Raw genomic sequence first — 21,563 nt, 5'->3', positions numbered from 1 at the left:
AATGTAGAACTGCTATTGCTTTACTTTACTGTTATAATCATACTATGATAGGACTTGCATGGTAGTATGCTTACTTGATGGCCTTTACCTTGACGCAACCTTACCCCTGCATACCCTGCTATTAGGCTAGACACGTGCTTACTGTTATATTTCATTGCTTATACTTTTACTACGCTTATACTACATTAATGCGTGGTGGAAACTGGTGTTATCTGGACTATGGGGAGAGTGCTGCGTGTGTGACTTGGGTGTATGGAGGGTGAGGGTTGTGTCGACCAAGTTGGAATATACGACAAGCCTAGGGTGAGTCTTGCCATGTGGTGCTACCTAGGCACTTGGATATGGAATACCTGTGGTAGGTAAATGGTAATTGGAGGTATCCTTGGGTGTGAACCTCGGAGAGGTGGAGCCCAGGGTAGAGGTGTTGTGGTGGCACGTAAAATGGAAACCCTGATGAAAACATTCTGGCTTGGTCAATCCCTAAGGACTTACTAGTACTCAGACTCATCGGGAATCCTTTACATCCCACTCGCCCTATATGGTGCGGGACAGTCGGACTACTTGGTAGAACAATGCCACTACTGCTAGGTGAACATGTGCAAGGAGGTACGGGGCGCGTGGTTTCCCCCACACCCTTCTGAGACTTTAGGAGGCCTTGTGGACCTGGCTCTTGACATCCGGAGGGCCCTGGCTATGTCTACGACTCACAGTATCAGCCATCCCGGACTAGACTTGGGATGTTCCAAGGCTGAGAGGTAGGGTGGCATCGTTCTAGGCTAGCAAGCGGCCAGAATCTGCCTAGACGGGGCACCATCGAGGATGGCTATCTTTTGGGTATGTAAAACCTCTACATAATGTTTGGTTGATCGATCGATACATATGCCGACTTGTCGGCTATGGACCTTTCCTGGGTTTCGTTTAAACTAGATAGTGAGATGAGTCCTTCTCTTCTTCCCCCGTGAGAGAGTGTCAGACATAGCCAGGGGCTACGGGCCTTGAGACAGTGCCAAGAGGGAGTTGGCCTGTCGACTGAGCGATGGTATGGTGATGGTGTGGATGGTGGTATAACGATCCCAAGATCGAAACCTGGCTCTAGAAAGGGAATGGGGTGGAATGTGTGTGGGAATGGTGTTAAAACTCGACCAACTATTATTATATACTTGACATGCTAATACATAGGAAACCCTAGCCTTATAGGTTCCTTTTGATTATATCCAACTTGCATCCAATTTCCACAAAGCAATGCTCATAGGGTGGGAGTGGCCAGTACAAATCGTACTGATAAATTTAGGCACATAGGTTCTGCTAAGGAGTATAGCACCGAGGAGTTTGACGGTTGAGGGGTTCGTGCCTACGCTCGAGTTTGGCGATCTTATCTTCAAGCTGTTCTAAATGAATGCTACTTTTGATTCTACCAATGCGGCGATGTAATAAATTATGTAATTGCACACTATTTGTACTATGATATTATCGTTGTATGGATGTGGTATTCGACTAGAAATTTGGGTAATACGATCTACAACGGTCTTATTACACTTCGACTCTGTGGATTTTCCTTCGTAGAAATCAGGTCGTTTCAGTTGGTATCAGAGCCATACTTGACCATAGGACGAAACTCTCAGAAATGGACGATAGAATAGGACGTGAACAGCCCTTCTTTCGGTTATATACCGACCATGCATTTACTTTATGCAAGGCTTATCTATTATTGACCTGCTAACACCTGTTCCCTAAAACATGCAGATGGCAATGAACGTCGACTGGCCGCCTCTAGGATCGCTGCCTCTGGACCACGCCAAGCTTACCTTCGACCTACATGAGCTCGGGGGTTTTGCACAAACCCTCTGCTAAGTTCTCATCACGTTAGGAGTCCCTGATGAGCTTGTCAAGGTCACCTGCACTAGGAAGCCAGCTCAGGAAGGAGGAATCGAAGGACTGATCGTCACCTCAGTCAAGTTCCCAGCTAGCACTACCTTACCTTCTGTCCTAGCTTTCACCGAGTTGACTATAGAGGACACAGTCGAGGAGGGACTGCAAGCTATCTCACATAAGACACTTCATAGAGTGATGAGGGACCACTATGAGCACCTAAAGACGACAGAGTTCCATCTACTTCCCCAGGCCCTTGACCTCAGCCTTACCCCTAGTGAGTAGAGTTTCACAGCTGGTAGAGTTATCCTTGCCGAGGAGGATAGATGCCTTCGCGTCTCGGCTATCCACCTACTAGAGCAAGATAGGTACTTGGCCCAGCTGAAGCAGAGGAGACGTCAGGACCAGGCCCTTCTGTGGGAGTACCAGGAGCGAGACTCGTAGGGAGCACAAGAGCGAGCTAGTCTACTTGAGACAGTTGCCAAGCTACAGGACGAGCTCAACCATCATGAAGAAGTCCATAGAACCGAGGTCGCAGACTTACAGGACAAAGCCGTTGACCTAGGCAATAGGAACTGCTACCTCGACAGCAAGGTCTTGGAGTTGCAGAGAGAGTTGGACGACAAGAAGGCCGAGTTCAACCGTAAAGGAGACAGAGAGAGGTCCAAGGGGATTGATATGCTGAAAATCCAATCTTGGAACAAGACCATGACTCAAGATCTAGAGGAGTTCAGGAAGAAGGCCGTTCATAATCAGGGTCACCTGATCGAGGCACTTAGGCAGAACGAGTACCTATAGGACAAGTGTGAGAGGACATGGTAGGCTTGGCAGAAGTCTGACAAGAAGCGCCTCAGGGAGATGAAGGGTATGTGGGATCGGCTACCCAAGGAGATTCATAGCAAGACGAAGCCTAGGATAGAGGAGTTTGAATTAGCCCCGACTCGCCTCAACCTAGACGCCTGCCCTACCCTACCTACAGCCAAGCCTACTGAGGAGCTCGCCGAGGCCTTGAAGTACGTGTCCCGACTTCATAAGTCTGACAAGGAGATTGAGATCGAGAACAGTCGTATCCCAGCTGCGGTGTACGAGTTAGAGTAGATGACCCTGCGTGGTCATGAGTCATGTCAGTGGCTTCCATAAGTTGTACCCCATGATGTACCCCTTATGAGATGTAATATGAGACACTATGCGTAGTACGATTCTCGCAAGTCTTCAAGTGTAGCTACTGGAGATGATGCTATGTAATAAAACCCATGTAATGAATGTTTTGGATCTTATTGCATTTTATGGACCTTATTGCTTCTTTGTATTGAGTGTTGGACAGAATAAATGTTTTTCTTTAAATCATCAAAATCATGTAATCATACTAAATCATAAGCACTTATGGCACAAACACTAAAATTTATATGATCCGTGTTGCAGATGCCGAACCGCCGATCTAATCGTCTAATGAACTGTGGACGTGCACCCACCCCCGAACCAGTCGAACCAAATAGGGGGTGTGGTGGCAACAACTGTGGCCGTGGCCACGGCCGTGGACGTGGAGGGATACCCTTCAACCTAGAGAATACCCCACTGCCTGAGGAGAACATTCCACCACCACCACCACCGAACCTGGTAGAGGTGATGGCACAACAGACCCAACTTCTTGTAGCTCTTGTTAACGGAGCAAACCGTCGCCAGGGAGGTCAGCAGAATGACTTCCAAAGGAAGCTGGAAGGATTTCTAAAGCTAAGGCCACCTACCTATGATGGCACCGACCCTAACCCGCTTGTAGCCGATGACTAGCTCAAGGAGATGGAGAAGAAGCTTGACCTCACTACTTTCACCGACGATGAGTGTGTTGGAGCTGCCACACACCAGCTCACAGGTGCAGCACGCGTCTGGTGGGACAGTTTCAGTGATTCCCATGAGGACCCTACCAACATCTCGTGGGATGAGTTTGTCAAAGCATTCAGTGAGTATCACATTCCCAAAGGTATCATGGAGGCCAAAGCTGAGGAGTTCCGCAACATCAAGATGGGAAAGGATAGGGTGACTGAGTACACTACTTGTTTCACCAATCTTCTTCGCTATGCACCTTCCTATGTTGTGAACTCTGAGAAGGAGAAGCTGTACTATTACCGCAAGGGACTTAACCCGCACATCAAGCTGAAGTTTGGTGGTATTGAGAGTAGCACACTGCGTGCTCTGGTGGATCGCTGCATCTAGATTGAGAAGGACCATGCTGAAGCTAGAGAGGAGTACAGGGAGAGGAAGCGTAAGCCTGAGGAGTCGTTCTGTGGATGTGATCACAAGAGGTTCCATAGAGATGCACCACCCAAGGAGCGCTCTCGCCACAACAGGGATGACAACCCTAGATCGAGTAGGGGTAGTGGAGGCTACACCACCAAATACTCCCGCCCTGCTCAGGATCGTTACACCTGGGACCGTTATGCTTAGGACCGCAACACTCAGGACCGTTTCAACCGTTCCCACTCTATGAATGAACGCCCAGCACAGAACCGCTCCGCACCAAGCACTGGAAACTAGAAGGCACCCATGCCAACCCCTACAGGCAGTGCGCCTTTCACCTGCTTCACTTGTGGCCAACCGGGTCACAAAGCCGCTGAGTGCCCATAGAACTCAGCTGCTCAGAAGTCTTAGTCCAAGGGACTTGCTACTCATGGATGTCTCAACCATCTAGATGCCGAGGAAGCACAGGCTACCCCTGACGTTGTGTACGGTATGTTTTTAGTTAATGGCAATAGTGCATCGGTTCTATTTGACTCTGGAGAAACTTGTTCTCACATATCATCCAAGTTTGCACGAGAGCATGACCTACCTGTAACCCCATGTGGAAAGCCTATCATCACCAGCTCACCTTTAGGAGACCTAAAGTGCACCCACATCTGTAAGGAAGTGAGTCTTGCCATTGAGGGTCTTACCTTTAAAGCCGACCTAACCCTGTTACCTTCCACAAACCTAGATGTCATCTTAGGCATGGATTGGCTAACCATTCACCGAGGTATTATATCATGTTCACCTAGATACGTCCAAGTGACCCACCCATCAGGCCAAGTTATTAGATGTGAACCCCAGTCCAGAAAGTCCACTTCCATCCTATATGCCCTTAAGGCTAGTTCAGAATCGTAGAAAGAGGAGAAGACAGTTCATGATGTGCCTGTGGTCAGAGACTATCTCGATGTATTCCCTGAAGAATTACCAGGTATGCCATCAGACCATGATGTGGAGTTCATCATTGATCTCTTGCTGGGAACAGGACCCATTGCCAAGAGACCCTATCGCATGTCAGTTGAAGAACTGGCTAAGCTCAAGAAACAGCTTGATGAGCTCATCTCAAAGGGATATATCAGACCTAGTGCTTCACCCTGGGGATCCCCTATTCTATTTGTTAAGAAGAAGGATGGCTCAATGAGAATGTGCATTGATTACCAGAACTTGAACGCAGTCACCATCAAGAATAAGTACCCCCTGCCAAGGATTGATGATCTACTTGATCAGCTTTGAGGTGCCAAGTATTTCTCCAAGATTGATCTCAGATCTAGCTATCATCAAATGAAGATTCGAGAGAGTGACATCCCGAAGGCAGCTTTTGTGACTAGGTATGGGCAGTTTGAGTTCACCGTGGTGTCCTTTGGACTCACGAATGCTCCTGCATACTTCATGAACATGATGAATAAGGTTTTCATGGATGATCTGGATAAGTTCATGGTAGTATTCATTGATGACATCCTTGTCTATTCACCCACCGCTGAAGAACACGAACATCATCTGAGAACTGTGCTTGAGAAACTAGCCCAACATTAGCTCTACGCAAAGTTCAGTAAGTGCGAGTTTTGGCTATAGAAAGTTGCCTTCCTAGGCCATATACTATTAGCTGAAGGTGTTGCAGTTGACCCAGCTAAGATTGAAGCTGTGAAAGAATGGGATCAACCTTGTAATGTGACTGAAGTCAGAAGTTTCTTGGGATTGGCCAGATATTATCACCGATTCATCGAAAACTTCTCCAAGATAGCCCGTCCGATGACCAACCTTTTGAAGAAGACCAAAGAGTTTGAATGGACACCCGAGTCTGAGCAAAGCTTCCAGAAATTGAAACTGAAGCTTACCACAACTCCTGTGCTAGCATTGCTTGATATCAGCAAAGATTTCATAGTCTATTGTGATGCATCCCATCAAGGACTTGGTTGTGTACTGATGCAAGATAGAAGAGTGATAGCATATGCGTCTCGATAGTTGAAAGAACACGAGAACCATTACCCTACTCATGATCTTGAGTTAGCAGCAGTTGTGCATGCCTTGAAGATCTGGAGACACTACTTGATAGGCAACAAGTGTGATATCTATACAGATCACAAGAGCTTGAAGTACTTTTTCACTCAGGAAGATCTAAATATGAGGCAATGCCGATGGCTAGAGTTGATCAAGGACTATGACCTAGAAATTCACTATCATCCGGGAAAAGCTAACGTAGCTACAGATGCTCTCAGTCGCAAGAGTTACTATCACACTTTGATCACTGAATCTGTACCACCTGAGCTCAAGGAAGAAATTGAAGATTTCTGACTTGAGATACTACCGCATGACTTGTTGAATGAGCTCCGCATACAGTATGATCTCACAGATCGCATCCGTCAAGCTCAGAAAAGTTGTGAAGAGATCAAATATCTCCGTGGTCTAATGAAACTAGGCTACAAGACCAACCACCAGGAAGATGAACAAGGAACCATCTGGTTCAAGAACAGAATCTGTGTTCCATCTGACCCAGTGCTATGAGGGGAAATTCTGTCAGAAGCTCACAATTCCAAGTACTGTATTCACCCTAGAGGTTCAAAGATGTATCAAGACTTGAAGAAACACTTTTGGTGGAAAGGCATGAAGATAGACATTGCAGGACATGTGGCACAATGTGACACCTGTAATAGAGTCAAGGCTGAACATCAAAGGCCTGCAGGATTGCTAAAGCCCCTTGACGTTCCTGAGTGGAAGTGGGAGAGCATATCCATGGATTTCATAGTTGGATTGCCCTGTTCACAGAAAGGCAATGATTCCATCTGGGTGATTGTTGATCGTTTGACCAAGATTGCTCACTTTGTACCAGTTAAGACCAAGACCGATGCCAAAAATTTTGTAGATCTATATGTTGAGCATATTCTCAGACAACATGGAGCTCCCTCTAGTATTGTATCTGATCATGGTCCTCAGTTTGTGTCCCGATTCTGGGAAGCCCTGCACAAGTCCATTGGAACCAAACTTGATTTTAGTACCGCTTACCACCCACAGACAGATGGACAGACTGAACGAGTAAATCAGATCTTAGAAGACATGCTTCGCGCTAGTGTACTGAATTATGGCTCTGATTGGGAGAAATGCTTACCCTATGTAGAGTTCTCTTACAACAACAACTACCAAGCCAGTATCGAGATTTTGCCATTTGAAGCTCTGTATGGCAGACCTTGCAAGACACCTTTTATGTGGTCCCAACCGGGAGAAAGATCATTCTTTGATTCTGCTAAGATCCAAGATGCAGAAGGAGTTGCTCAAGTGAAGGAGAATTTGAGGATTGCTCAAAGTCGATACAAGAGCTATGCTGACAAAAGAAGAATAGAACTTGAGTTCGATGTGGGAGACTTCGTCTATCTCAAGGTATCCCCGCTACGTGGAACTATCAGATTCCATGTGAAGGGAAAGCTAGCCCCTAGATTTGTTGGCCCATACAAGATTTGCAAGAGGATTGGAAAACTCGCTTACAAACTTGAGCTACCTGAAGAATAGGCAGGTGTACATCCCGTAGTTTCATATATCCCAGCTACGCAAGTGTTTGAGAGCGCCCAATGAAGTAGGTTCCAATTGATACACTTGACATTCAAGATACCCTCTGAGTATAAAGAACATCCTATCAGAATTCTGGGAAGAGATACCAAAGAGACCCGAAGCAAAACTATTCCTATATGCAAGATCTAATGGAGCAATCACACTGAGAGAGAAGCAACATGGGAGAAAGAGTCCTGACCTCATGCTACAATATCCTTATCTCTTTGGAGGGTATGATCCGCTTTAATCTTGGGGACAAGATTCTGTTAAGGGGGTAGGACTGTAACAACCAAAAATCCACACACCAAAAATCACAACAACAAAATTTTTGTTTAACCCTATGTGATGTTGAGTGACACATGTAGAAGCCCAACCCTAGTTTTGGATTGGATGTAACCCAACTAGGTTAAGATCATAAGCATAGTTTGGTTTTATGCCACATGTGTAATTAAATTCCTAAATAAATAAATCATGCATGCATCCTTAGACCCACTTGTGATTTGGATTCTTTTGCCTTATGTGATGTTTAACTAACTTACTTAATATTTATGATAAACCCTAACCAAATTGGCAACAAATAAAAGAGGAAGGAAAGAAGAGGGAGCAGCAGCAGCCCAGGCCTGCTCGGGCTTGTGAGCTAGCCCAGCATCGCCGCCCGCACGCGCACAGCCACTGACAAGCCGAGCCCGCTCGTCAGTAATCACGCGCAGCACACAACCACATCGCACCAAGTGCCTGACGACCCAACCCCGCTTGTCAGCACAGTAGCATCTTCTTCCTCCCCACGCCAACCTCTCCCACATGACCGAGAGCTGACTAGCATGGCAGGCGTGGGCCCAGGGTCACGCAAATCGCATGACCTTGTTCCCCCTTGCACCGCGCCTACGCTACCGCACGCAAGCCGTCAGATGCGCCGCATGTATCACCACCGCCTAATCGCCGTCCACCATTAGAGCCCTTGGAGCTCGACTATAAAAGCCAACGTTCATGAGCCCTAACCCTCACCCCGTTCGCCATCGCCGCTGGTGGCACAGCACCACACAGCGTCAAGCCAAGAGAGAGGGAGGAGGGAGAAGCAAGGTGGAGAAGGAAGCCGCTGCGGGGAGGACCTCGCTGGAGCCAGGAGCGCCGCCCCGATTAGCTACAACGACGTAGCTACTCGGCACAGCACTGCATCGCCTCATCATGGCCTCGCCTCGCCATCGCACTGCCATCCTACCGCCACATACCCTGCGGTAAGCCATCTTGCTGAGACCACCTCCCTAGCCAAATGGAACGTGCACCGCCATGATCGGAACCTTGCTGAAGCTTCGAGCTCCAGCCTAGCCCAACTGGTTAGCTAGGGAGACCACCATGGACACGCTTGCCAAGACCTAGGATGCGTCGTGCGCGCTGCCATCAGCCAAAAGGAGGACCCCAGCCATGACGTTGTACATCAGAACAAGAGCGCACCTGCACGGGCACGCTCACCATGGCCGAGAGCACAACCATGGCAAGACCACTGCGTCTTCTATGTTGCGGTAAAGGCAACATTGTCACCCTGACTGGCTCCGCCATGATGAGAGACACACCGCGCCCATCTTAGCCGAGGAAGAAGCCCACCGGAGCCCTGCGTTGCCGCACCGCACCTTGTCGGAGCGCCACTGCCTCTGCTTTGCCCCCATCACCATGACCGAAGCCACTGGGAGCACCAGGAGCTCCGTCAACACGCCCACCATGGCCGTAGAAGCACCGGGGAGCTCACATGCTCCTCCAACTAGGCTCTCGCTACCACTACAGCCCTATCCATGCACACCGATGAACCCACGCCGCCGTTCACCGTGGCTGGGACCCTATGAAGCCCCAACCGCCACCTTGACCCCACCGCTGCACTCACCGAGGCATGGGGAAACTATTGCCTACCCTAATCGGATGCTAGCGCCGCCGCGGGAGCTCATCGGTGACCTCACCACCGGTGGGAGCCCCGTCGGGGAAGAGAAGGGGATTTTCCCATCACCGAGCAGCTTCGACCACGACCTCACCGACCATGACCACACCGACCACGTCCTGAGCAGCTCCACCGAGCAGCTTCGACCACGACCTCGCCGACCACGACCACGCTGACCATGTCCCGAGCAGCTCCACCGAGCAGCTCCGACCATGACCTCGCCGACCATGACCACGCCGACCACGTCCCGAGCAGCTCCGACCACGACCTCACCGACCATGACCACGCCGACCACGTCCCGAGCAGCTCTGCCGAGCTCAGACCACGACCATGTCGTGCATGTGAACCAAACCCCAGGAAGGAGTAAGTGGACCAAGTCTTTCATAGACCGGCTCTATGGTCTATGGACCAACATAGGTGGGTTCACCATGAACCACGCCTCACCTGCGCCCGTGGATCATGGCCTGTTAGTGGCCCAGTAGGACGACATGGCCGCACCAGCATGCACCATGTGGTAGGCCAAAGCCCAGCCCGTATCTAGGCCCAACCAGCCCAGTCGAGGCCTGGCCTGTATTGGCCATTGACTGGTCAACACTGACCATTGACCGGGGCCACCTGTTAGTGACTGTGATCTGTTGATCGTTGACTTGCCCGATTGGCTTGACGATGACCTAGACCGGACCCACGAGTCAGCGACACAAATCCGCTGGACCCACTTGTCATTGAGTGATGTCATGATGACATCATGTGGGACCCCACCTGTTAGTACCAAAACCGAGACGATGATGTCATGCTAATGTCAGCATGCCACGTGGACCAGTCATAGTGTGACACGTGTCAGCCCTGAAGTGATCAGCCTTTTTCCATTTTCAGAAACGATTTAAACTTTGGAAACCCATAACTAATTCATACGACCTCAGAAAAATACGAAACTAGGACCAAAATTCATCTAAAATCGAGCTTTACGCAATGAACCCATGTTTGAGTGCATTTGGCTCTTTTGAATTTTCATTGCTTCTCTATGCTATTCTATAGACGTCGCTAACGCGACTACAATACGATCGTTGCAGAATTAGAGGAGAACCAGATGGACGAGGATAGTGAGTACCGTGAGGAGAACAGAGACGGCTACACTAAAGGTGCCACATCCCACCCAATCTCATAGCACCTATTTACGCATGGCTAATGTAGAACTGCTATTGCTTCACTTTACTGTTATAATCATACTATGATAGGACTTGCATGGTAGTATGCTTACTTGATGGCCTTCACCTTGACGCAACCTTACCCCTGCATACCCTGCTATTAGGATAGACACATGCTTACTGCTATATTTCATTGCTTATACTTCTACTACACTTATACTATATTAATGCATGGTGGAAACTAGCGTTATCTAGATTATGGGGAGAGTGTTGCGTGTGTGACTTGGGTGTGTGGAGGGTGAGGGTTGTGTCGACCAAGTTGGAGTATACGACAAGCCTGGGGCGAGTCTTGCCATGTGGTGCTACCTAGGCACTTGGATATGAAATACCTATGGCGGGTAAATGGTAATTGGAGGTGTCCTTGGGTGTGAACCTCGGATAGGTGGAGCCCAGGGTAGAGGTGCTGTGGTGGCATGTAAAATGGAAACCCTGATGAAGACATTCTGGCTTGGTCAATCTCTAAGGACTTACTAGTACTCAGACTCACCAGGAATCCTTTACATCCCACTCGCCCTATATGGTGCGGGACGGTGGGACTACTTGGTAGAACAATGCCACTACTGCTAGGCGAACGTGTGCAAGGAGGTACGGGGCGCGCGGTTTCCCCCACACCCTTCTGAGACTTTAGGATGCCTTGTGGACCTGGCTCTTGACATCTGGAGGGCCCTGGCTCTGTCTATGACTCATAGTATCAGCCATCCCAGACTAGACTTGGGATGTTCTAGGGCTAAGAGGTAGGGTGGCATCGTTCTAGGCTAGCAAGTGGCCGGAATCTGCCTAGATGGGGCACCGTCGAGGATGGCTATCTTGTGGGTATGTAAAACCTCTTCAAAGTGTTTGGTTGATCGATCGATACATATGCCGACTTGTCGGCTATGGACCTTTCCTGGGTTTCGCTAAAACTAGATAGTGAGATGAGTCCTTCTCTTCTTCCCCCATGAGAGAGTGTCGGACGTAGCCAGGGGCTACGGGCCTTGAGACAGTGTCAAGAGGGAGTTGGCCTGTCAACTGAGCGATGGTATGGTGATGGCGTGGATGGTGGTATAATGATCCTAGGATCAAAACCTAGCTCTGGAAAGAGAATGGGGTGGAATGTGTGTGGGAATGGTGTTAAAACTCGACCAACTATTATTATATACTTGACATGCTAATACATAGGAAACCCCAGCCTTATAGGTTCCTTTTGATTATATCCAACTTGCATCCAATTTCCACAAAGCAATGCTCATAGGGTGGGAGTGGCCAGTACAAATCGTACTGATAAATTTAGGCACACAGGTTCTGCTCAGGAGTATAGCAGCGAGGAGTTTGACGGTTGAGGGGTTCGTGCCTACGCTTGAGTTTGGCGATCTTATCTTCAAGCTGTTCTAAATGAATGCTACTTTTGATTCCGCCAATGAGGCGATGTAATAAATTATGTAATTCCACACTATTTGTACTCTGATATTATCGTTGTATGGATGTGGTATTCGACTGGAAATTTGGGTAATACAATCTACAACGGTCTTATTAAACTTCGACTCTGTGGATTTTCCTTTGTGGAAATCAGGTCGTTTCATACGTCGAGTGGGCTGCGGTGATGAGGGTAAAGCTCCAGGTGCGGCACATGTGGGAGGTAGTCCGGTATGGCGACGTCGACTACAACCAGGATCGACGGGCGCTGGATGCCCTCATCGCTGCAGTCCCGTCCGAGATGCAGTTCTTGCTTACCAACGAGCGGACTGCAAGGAGGCTTGGGACGTCATTGCTATGGCACGCATCGGCAGCGACCGTACCCGCAAGTCCACACTGCAGGCACTTCGCAACGAGTGGGAGAACCTAGCCTTCAAGCCAGGTGAGGATGTTGATGACTTTGCTCTCCTTCTCAACACTATGGTGCAGAAGATGGTGCAATTTGGCGATGACACCTACGGCGAGGAGAGAGCTGTCGGAAAGCTCTTCCGCTGCATCCTCGAGAAGTACAAGCAGATGGCTCACTTGATCGAGTCTCTGCTGGATCTCTCCACGATGTCGATTGAGGAGGCGATAGGTCGCCTCAAGGTCATCGACAACGATGAGCCACAGTCTCTCTCGGGGCCCATCACCACTGGCGGGAAGCTCCTCTCTCGGGAGCAGTGGGTTGCCAGGCAAGGTAACCGAAAGAAGGAGGAGCCTTCTTCCGCGATAGGCGCCCATAAGCGTGGCAAGCCATGCAGAGACGCCCAGGCCGGGGCGCGAGGACGTGCCGAGGGTGATACCCACGGAGGCGCCCAGGGCGGTGCCACCGGCAAGCACAAGCCGGCACGAGACGACACCTGTCGCAACTGTGGCCAGCTTGGCCATTGGGCCAAGGACTGTCGACAGCCACGACACGGCCAGGCCCATGTCGCACAGGCAGAGGAGGAGGAGCCGACACTGTTTATGGCACATGCAAGCATCGAGCTACCTCCAGCGGCACCGGCCGCAGCGGCTCTCATCCACCTTGACGAGCCAAAAGCACACGCCCTCCTCGGCGATGGCTCCGGCAACAACAAGACTGACGGGTGGTGCCTCGACACCAGCGCCACCCATCACATGACCGGTCGACGGATTTTCTTCACCGAGCTTGACTCTAGCGTCCGAGGCTCCGTCAAGTTTGGAGATGCCTCCGGCGTGGAGATCAAGGGCATCGGCTCCGTCACCTTCACCGCCGTGTCTGGTGAGCACAGACTGCTCACCAGAGTCTACTACATCCCTGCGTTGAGGAACTCTATCATTAGCTTGGAACAGCTGGATGAGAATGGTTCGCGTGTGGTGGTTGAGGATGGAGTCATGAGGATTTGGGATCGCCGTCGTCGCCTTCTTGCCAAGGTAACCAAAAGCACAAATCGACTCTACGTCCTTAACGTGTAGGTGGCACAACCCCTCTGTCTCGCTGCTCGTTGGGATGACGAGGTGTGGCAGTGGCACGAGCACTTCCGACTCCAAAATCAGATATCTATGACCATCAAACTATTAAAACCAGACAGCTTTTGCCATAAATGTGGTTTCAAAGGTGTTTTTTTTCCTATATATGTTTTTAAAAATAATAAAAATATGGTTAAATATTAAAAAAATCATAACATAGTCATTTTAAATAAAAAAATATGTAACCAGTACCAAACTTTTTTTCTAAAAGTGTAATATATATATTGATGCTCTACTTAGAGTTATTTGGATCTTACTTGTTCCTATTTCTAATGTTTTATTTCTCGTAGTCATGACCATTATTTATTAAAATTATCGTTTTGCGCTATATTAGACCAAGAGATCAACGAAAAGGATCTAATGGATTCTGAGTACATGGATCATAGAGGTGACGCCAACCTCGCAGATGCCATGCTACCCCACATATAGATCCTATTTAGGCATTGCAGAGCTACTACTTTACTTTATTTTGATTGCATGACTAGGTAATAGGTTTCAAATAAGACAGGGGCTCAAACATCATGCAATCAGCTAATCAAGCAATCAACATAAAGTAAATCCGCAAATGATAATTTTAAATAAATAACAGTGGTAACTACGAGCAATAAAACAATAGCAACAAGAACAAGTACAAGATCCAAGTAACTCTGAATAGAGCACCAATAGATAGATTGTATTTCTACAAAGAAATTGGTACCAGTTTTGTTAATTTTCAATTTAAAATGAATCATTTATGGCTTTTTAGAGATTGAACCATATTTTTATCATTTTAGGAAAATACATATATAGGTAAAACCACCTTGAAACGTGGTCGAGGGCCAAAGTTGTCCCACTTTTAATAGTTCGATGGCCAAAAATATCTGTCTGAATCCAATTTGTTATTGAAATTGTTCCAAAACACTAGTAGGTAAAGATGAAGTTGTTATTCTGCTTTCATGGCATGAAAATATTTTAGCTGGCTTTCTTATTCCTGTAGAAAACGTTGCCTGTGTTGGTTGCTGTGGTTGAGCAGCTTGGAGGAGCGTTCGGAGAGTCTGGATTTCTGGTCATCCCTTGTGTTGTGGCACACATTAACCAGGTTCTCATTGCAAAGACATTATTTATATGTCACTTGCATTCTCTTAGGGGTCATTTCTAATGTCTGTAACACTGCAGATCATTATTGATTCTATCATAGTAAATTGGTGGCGCCAGAAGGATCAAGAATTTACTTCTGCAAAGTAACTTCAGAATTCAATTTCGGTGTGTAACACAGGGAATCAGTCAGGAGCTCTTAATGTTTATCTCGTGATGCCAAAGCAAAATGAGATCTACATGTTCAGTTGTTTGGAACGAAAGCAGTCATATCGAGATTGTTTTACACAGAATTGCTTTCGTGCCTGAAGAAACGATATCATGTGTTTCCTCCACATCTTCAGATTTCTTCCTCTCAATGTTTTTGGATAGTTGAATAAAAAAATGAAAAATATAATTGTACTTGTCATGCAGGAAGTTGGGTAAAAGTAAGAATTGCTGACTGCAAAGCTGATTTTGTGAAGATCATTATACGCTTTAATTTCATAGTATCCTTCAGAGTCATCTTACTTCAGTTTTTCTCATCACCCTCTGGGTGGCCATTGAGGCCCACTCCATGGTACTAACTTTTTCTTTATGTGGATGCTAATAAACCTTTCAAACTATAATGGATTCTGGGAGCCATGGCAACGACAGCTGGCCTGTAGAGCAGCAATACTATTATTGTGTTTAGGAGGTGACTGGAGCAGATAACTGTGGGATGGTACTCCCTCTTCTAGCCACAATTATGTTGCAATCTAACCTCCTATTAACTGTCACTTTCTTGTTCAGATCACCCAACATATCCATTTCATTTCAGAGTGCAGTCTTCTGTGGTGTTGTGATCATAGCAGAATGCTGATCCTACTCAATCTGTACAAAGCTCTTGACCATTGAGACCGGCAATTTTTGAGTAGTACATCACATCAGGTTACATTGGCAACGGTGCATCTTTCTTTGGGCAAAAGCTGGGATGTGGGATGAGAGATTCAAACTGTTGCCGCCTTTTGACAATTCTTTGGGCAAAAGCTGGGATGTGGTATGTACGAGAGATTCATCAGCCTGCTGTTGCTTTTGACAAGATGCAGACTGCCCTGCAGCCTGATTGTTTGGGCTCAATTGATTTGATTTGATTTGATGTAAGAAAAAAATAATGGATAAGTCTTAGCTGGTTTTTATGGGGCTGTAGCAAGAACAACATCTTTGACTGGCTAGAACAGCATCTTAGCATCTAGGACAACAGCATCTTAATATCTAGGATTAGCATCTAGGACAGCATCTAGGACTAGCACCTAGGACTAGCATCTTGGCATATACTTGACTGGCTAGCAGCCTATAAATATGTATCCTCAACCCCTCAGGTTGGCATGGCATTTGTGTGATAAATAAATCAGAAAAGTGTCCTAACTCCTAGTGTCATCCTCTCTCGATGAGAGTAAGAATTCTGCTACTACCAAGAGTAAGAATTCAGCGACTAACAACTGGTATCGGAGCCGTACTATCCTGTAGCATGAGCATCTCCTGCTCATCTCTTTTTCCAGCCGTGCAACAGCCCTAGCTGGGAGCAGCAGCAGCTCCGGCCGCTCCTGCTCACTCCTCTCCCTCTGCGTAGACGAGTAGCAACTTGTCTGAAGCAGCCCTCTCTCCACGTAGCAGCCCTCCGGTAACGCGTCATGTCCGCAGGGCAGTCTCAGCGCTCGGTCGCCTCGAGCACACGGCGTCGGCAAGAGACCGAACTTGCCGCGACAGAGGAACACGAGCGAGCGGCGGCAGAGACCGTTGCGGCGACGACAAGGGCGTCTAGGCTGGCAGCAGTGGAGCTGGCAGCAGCCAGAGCGGAGGCGAAAGCAGCGGTGGTGGCAGCAGAGGTCGAGGCTCTGCACGGCAGCATCAGCAACTCCGTTTATGCTGACGACAGCGCCGACGTGGACCTCGAGCTGCTGGAGAGGGAGGCAGCGCGAGCGCGGGCGGCGCAGTGGGTAGCCGCACACGCCCACGAGCGCGGCGGCAGCCTAGATAGGCGCGGACGCGCCGGCGACGCCCCTGGAGGAGGCACGCACGACGGTGGCGCTCCATGAGGAGGCGCGCACGGCAACGATGGTAGACGGATCGATGGAGAGTGCGGCCTTCACAGGTAGCGTGGCTCTCTCTCCCCGGATCGATACCATGGTTACCACGGGCTCCAGGCTGTTGTCAGGGACGTCGGCCCTGGCGGTGGGTGGCCTACCCTCACTAAGACCAACTACGTCGAGTGGGCTACGGTGATGAGGGTAAAGCTCCAGGTACGGCACATGTGGGAGGCAGTCCGGTACGGCGACGTCGACTAGGACCAGGATCGATGGCGCGCTGGATGCCCTCATCACTGCAGTCCCATCCGAGATGCAGTTCTCGCTTACCAACGAGCGGACTGCCAAAGAGGCTTGGGATGCCATCGCTACGGCACGCATCGGTAGCGACCGTGCCCGCAAATCCACACTGCAGGCACTTCGTAAGGAGTGGGAGAACCTAGCCTTCAGGCTAGGTGAGGATATTGATGACTTTGCTCTCTGTATCAACACTCTGTTGCAGAAGATGGTGCAATTTGGCGATGACACCTATGACGAGGAGAGAGCTGTCAGAAAGCTCTTCCGCTGCGTCCCCGAGAAGTACAAGCAGATGGCTCGCTCGATCGAGTCTCTGCTAGATCTCTTCACGATGTTGATCGAGGAGGCGATAGGTCACCTCAAGGTCATCGACAACGATGAGCCACAGTCTCTCTCGGGGCCCATCACCACTGGCGGGAAGCTCCTTCTCTCTCGGGAGTAGTGGGTTGCCTGGCATTGTAACCGGAAGAAGGGGGAGCCTTCTTCCGCGATAGGTGGCCATAAGCGTGGCAAGCCATGCAGAGACGCCTAGGCCGGGGCACGAGGACGTGCGGAGGGTGATACCCACGGAGGCGCCCAGGGCGGCGCCACCGGCAAGCACAAGCCGGCACGAGACGACACCTGCCGCAACTGTGGCCAGCTTGGCCATTGGGCCAAGGACTATCGACAGCCATGATGCGGCCAGGCCCATGTCGCACAGGCGGAGGAGGAGGAGCCGACACTGTTTATGGCACATGCAAGCATCGAGCTACCTCCAGCGGCACCAGCCACAGTGGCTCTCCTCCACCTTGACGAGCCAAAAGTACACGTCCTCCTCGGTGATGGCTCCGGCAACAACAAGACTGATGGGTGGTGCCTCAACACCGGCGCCACCCATCACATGATCGGTCGACGGATTTTCTTCACTGAGCTTGACTCTAGCGTCCGATGCTCCATTAAGTTTGAGGATGCCTCCGGCGTGGAGATCAAGGGCATCGGCTTCGTCACCTTCACCGTCATGTCTGGTGAGCACAGACTGCTCACCGAAGTCCACTATATCCCTACGTTGAGGAACTCTATCATTAGCTTGGAACAGCTGGATGAGAACGGTTCGCGCGTGGTGGTTGATGATGGAGTCATGAGGATTTGGGATCACCATCGTCGCCTTCTTGCCAAGGTAACCAAAAGCATAAATCGACTCTACGTCCTTAACGTGTAGGTGGCACAACCCCTCTATCTCGCTGCTCGTCGGGATGACGAGGCGTGGCAGTGACACAAGCACTTCGGGCATCTTCACTTCGAGGCCCTGAAGTGGCTCAGTGCCATGGAGATGGTGCAAGGCCTACCATGCCTCAACCATGTGGAGCAGCTCTACGACGTCTGCATGTTGACAAAGCAGAGGCGACTCCCCTTTCCCCAGCGGGCGAGCTTTCGAGCCAAGGAGAGGCTCGAGCTTGTGCACGGGGACTTGTGTGGCCCGGTGACACTGGCCACACCGGGAGGACGACGCTACTTCCTGCTGCTCATCGACGACTTCTCCCGCTACATGTGGGTGATGGTCCTCGGCAGTAAGGGAGAGGCTATGGACGCCATTAGGCACATGCAAGCTGCTGCAGAGGCAGAGTGCGGTCACAAGCTACACGTGCTACACACCAACAACGGCGGCTGAATTCACGTCGTACTGCGCTGATAAGGGCATTCAGCGCCACTACTCCGTGCCATACAGCCCATAGCAGAATGGCATCATCGAGCGACGCAACCAGACAGTTGTGGGGATGGCTCGGGCCCTTCTCGAGCAGAGGGGGATGCCAACTATGTTCTGGGGAGAGGCGGTGGTGTCAGCAGTCTACATCCTCAATCGCTCACCTACCAAGGCGAGGCTTGGCATGGACGCAAGCCAGTGGTCTCCCACTTATGGGTCTTCGGCTGCCTCACGTTCGCCAAGGAGCTTGGCCACATCAGCAAGCTTGATGACAGGAGCACTCTGAGAGTGTTCATTGGCTACGCGGAGGGCTCGAAGGCCTACCACATCCTCGACCCAAAGACACAGCGTGTGCACATGGCGCGCGACGTTGTGTTCAACGAAGGGCGAGGATGGGCGTGGGACAAGGCGATGGACGACGGCTCGGCTCCGACGTACGACGACTTCACTGTCGAGTATGTTCACTTTGAGGGAACTAGGGGAGTAAGCAGCTCTTCTTTGACGAGCGCGTCTACCCCAGTCCCCGAGCCTCCACTGACCCCAGCGCCTACTACTCTGACAGCACCACGCTCTCTAGCCAGGACCTCGGTTGCGATGAGTTCTTCACCGACTCCACCACAGCCGGTACCACCACGCACTCCAGCACCGTCAGGCACCTCTCCGGGCACGTCTACTCCAACACCTGCTCGTGTCGAGCATAGCTTGGTTGAGCTCGCTACTCCGCTCTCTCACGACGAGGAGCGCATCGACGCGTACCACGACGGCGAGCTGTTGCAGTACCATACGATGGAGAACCTTCTCGATGACCAGCCGATGCCGGGACTGGTGCCTCATGACCTGGAGGCGCAGTTGCACCTTGCATGTGACGATGGCGAGCCTCGGTCGTTTACTGAGGCCGAGAGACACGCGGCATGGCGCACCGCGATGCAGTTGGAGATGGATGCGATTGAGAAGAACCACACCTAGGAGCTTGCTAACCTTTCTCGTGGCCACCGCGTGATCACCCTTAAGTGGGTATACAAGCTGAAGAGGGATAAAGCTGGCGCCATGGTCAAGCACAAGGCTTGCTTGGTGGCATGAGGTTTCATGCCGCAGGAGGGGGTCGACTTCGACGCCGCCTTTGCTCCTGTGGCACGGATGGAGTTCGTGTGACTCCTTCTTGCGCTAGCTGCCCAAAAGGGCTGGCGTGTTCATCACATGGACGTCAAGTCGGCGTTCCTTAACAGCGACTTGAAGGAAGAGGTCTATGTGCACCAGCCACTGGGATTTGCGATCCCCGGCAAGGAGGGCAAGGTACTCCGCCTGCGCAAGGCCCTCTATGGCTTGCGGCAGGCACCGAGGACGTGAAATGCCAAGTTAGATTCCACGCTAAAGGGGATGGGCTTTGAGCAAAACCCACATGAGGCGGCCATCTACCGACGGGGCAGTGGAGGGAATGGTCTGCTAGTGGATGTCTACGTCAACGACTTGATGATCACCGGCACCGAGGATGCGGAGGTGGTGACATTCAAGGAAGAGATAAAGGCTACCTTCCAGATGAGTGACCTGGGGCCTCTCTCCTTCTATCTGGGAATCGAGGTGCACCAGGATAACTCTAGGATCACGCTTCGACAGACCGCTTACACCAAGCGCGTCGTTGAGCTAGCTGGGCTCACCGACTGCAACCCAACTCTCACTCCGATGGAGAAGAGGCTGAAGCTGAGCCACGACAGCACAACGGAAGAGGTGGACACTACGTAGTACCGACGTCTTGTGGAGAGCCTTCGCTACCTTGCCCATACACGGACGGACTTGGCATTCTTCATCGGCTACATTAGTCGGTTCATGCAACGACCGACGATGGAGCACCAGCAGGCTATGAAGAGGATCATCCGCTACGTTGTGGGGACTCTCGATCACGGCCTCTACTACCCTAGGTGACCTGGGGCAAAACACTTCGTTGGGTACTACGACAGCGACCACGCCGGCGACATCGATACCAGCAAGAGCACGAGCAGGATCCTCTTCCTCCTCGACAAGTGCCTCGTTAGCTGGCAGTCGGTCAAGCAGCAGGTGGTGGCCCTGTCCAGTTGTGAGGCCGAGTACATAGCGGCCTCCACCGCTTCGACTCAGCCGCTCTGGCTCGCTCGACTGCTTGGTGATCTCCTCGACAGAGACACTAGAGTAGTGGAACTCAGGATGAACAGCAAGTCCGCTCTGGCTCTGGCAAAGAACTCCGTTTTCCATGAACGGAGTAAGCACATCCGGGTGAGGTACCACTTCATCTGAGGCTGTTTGGAGAAAGGGAGCATCAAGGCGAGCTACATCAACACCAAGGACCAGCTTGCGGACCTGCTTACCAAGCCTCTTGGGAGGATCAAGTTTTTTGAGCTCTGCTCCAAGACCGGGATGGTTCAACTTTCCTATAAGACGACGCACAAGACTTAGAGGAAGAATGATTGATAAGTTTTGGCTTGTCTTTGTGGGGCTGCAGCAAGGACAACATCCTTAACTAGCTAGGACAACATCTTAACATCTAGGACAGTATCTAGGACTAGCATCTAGGACAGCACCTAGGACTAGCATCTTAGCATATACTTAGCTGGCTAGCAACCTATAAATATGTATCACCAACCCTTCAGGTTGACATGATATTTGTGTGAAAAATAAACCAGAAAATTACCTCAACTCCTAGTGTCATCCTCTCTCGATGAGAGTAAGAATTCTGTAACTACCAAGAGTAA

General features: G+C 50.2%; 1 long non-coding RNA gene across 1 annotated transcript; it reads left to right on the top strand.

The window, feature by feature from the left end:
- Positions 1-14,768: 14,768 nt before the first annotated feature.
- On the top strand, positions 14,769-15,886 carry LOC136463438 (uncharacterized). The gene is made up of 3 exons (XR_010761018.1): positions 14,769-14,821; positions 14,899-15,520; positions 15,617-15,886. It is a non-coding gene; the product is annotated as an uncharacterized lncRNA (long non-coding RNA).
- The last annotated feature ends 5,677 nt before the right edge of the window (positions 15,887-21,563 follow it).

This window comes from Miscanthus floridulus, chromosome 7 (assembly GCF_019320115.1).
Source record: "Miscanthus floridulus cultivar M001 chromosome 7, ASM1932011v1, whole genome shotgun sequence".
In the NCBI taxonomy this organism is placed as follows: domain Eukaryota; kingdom Viridiplantae; phylum Streptophyta; class Magnoliopsida; order Poales; family Poaceae; genus Miscanthus; species Miscanthus floridulus.
The sequence above is the reverse complement of the archived record's forward strand: the minus strand, read 5'-3'. Positions and strand labels throughout refer to the sequence as shown.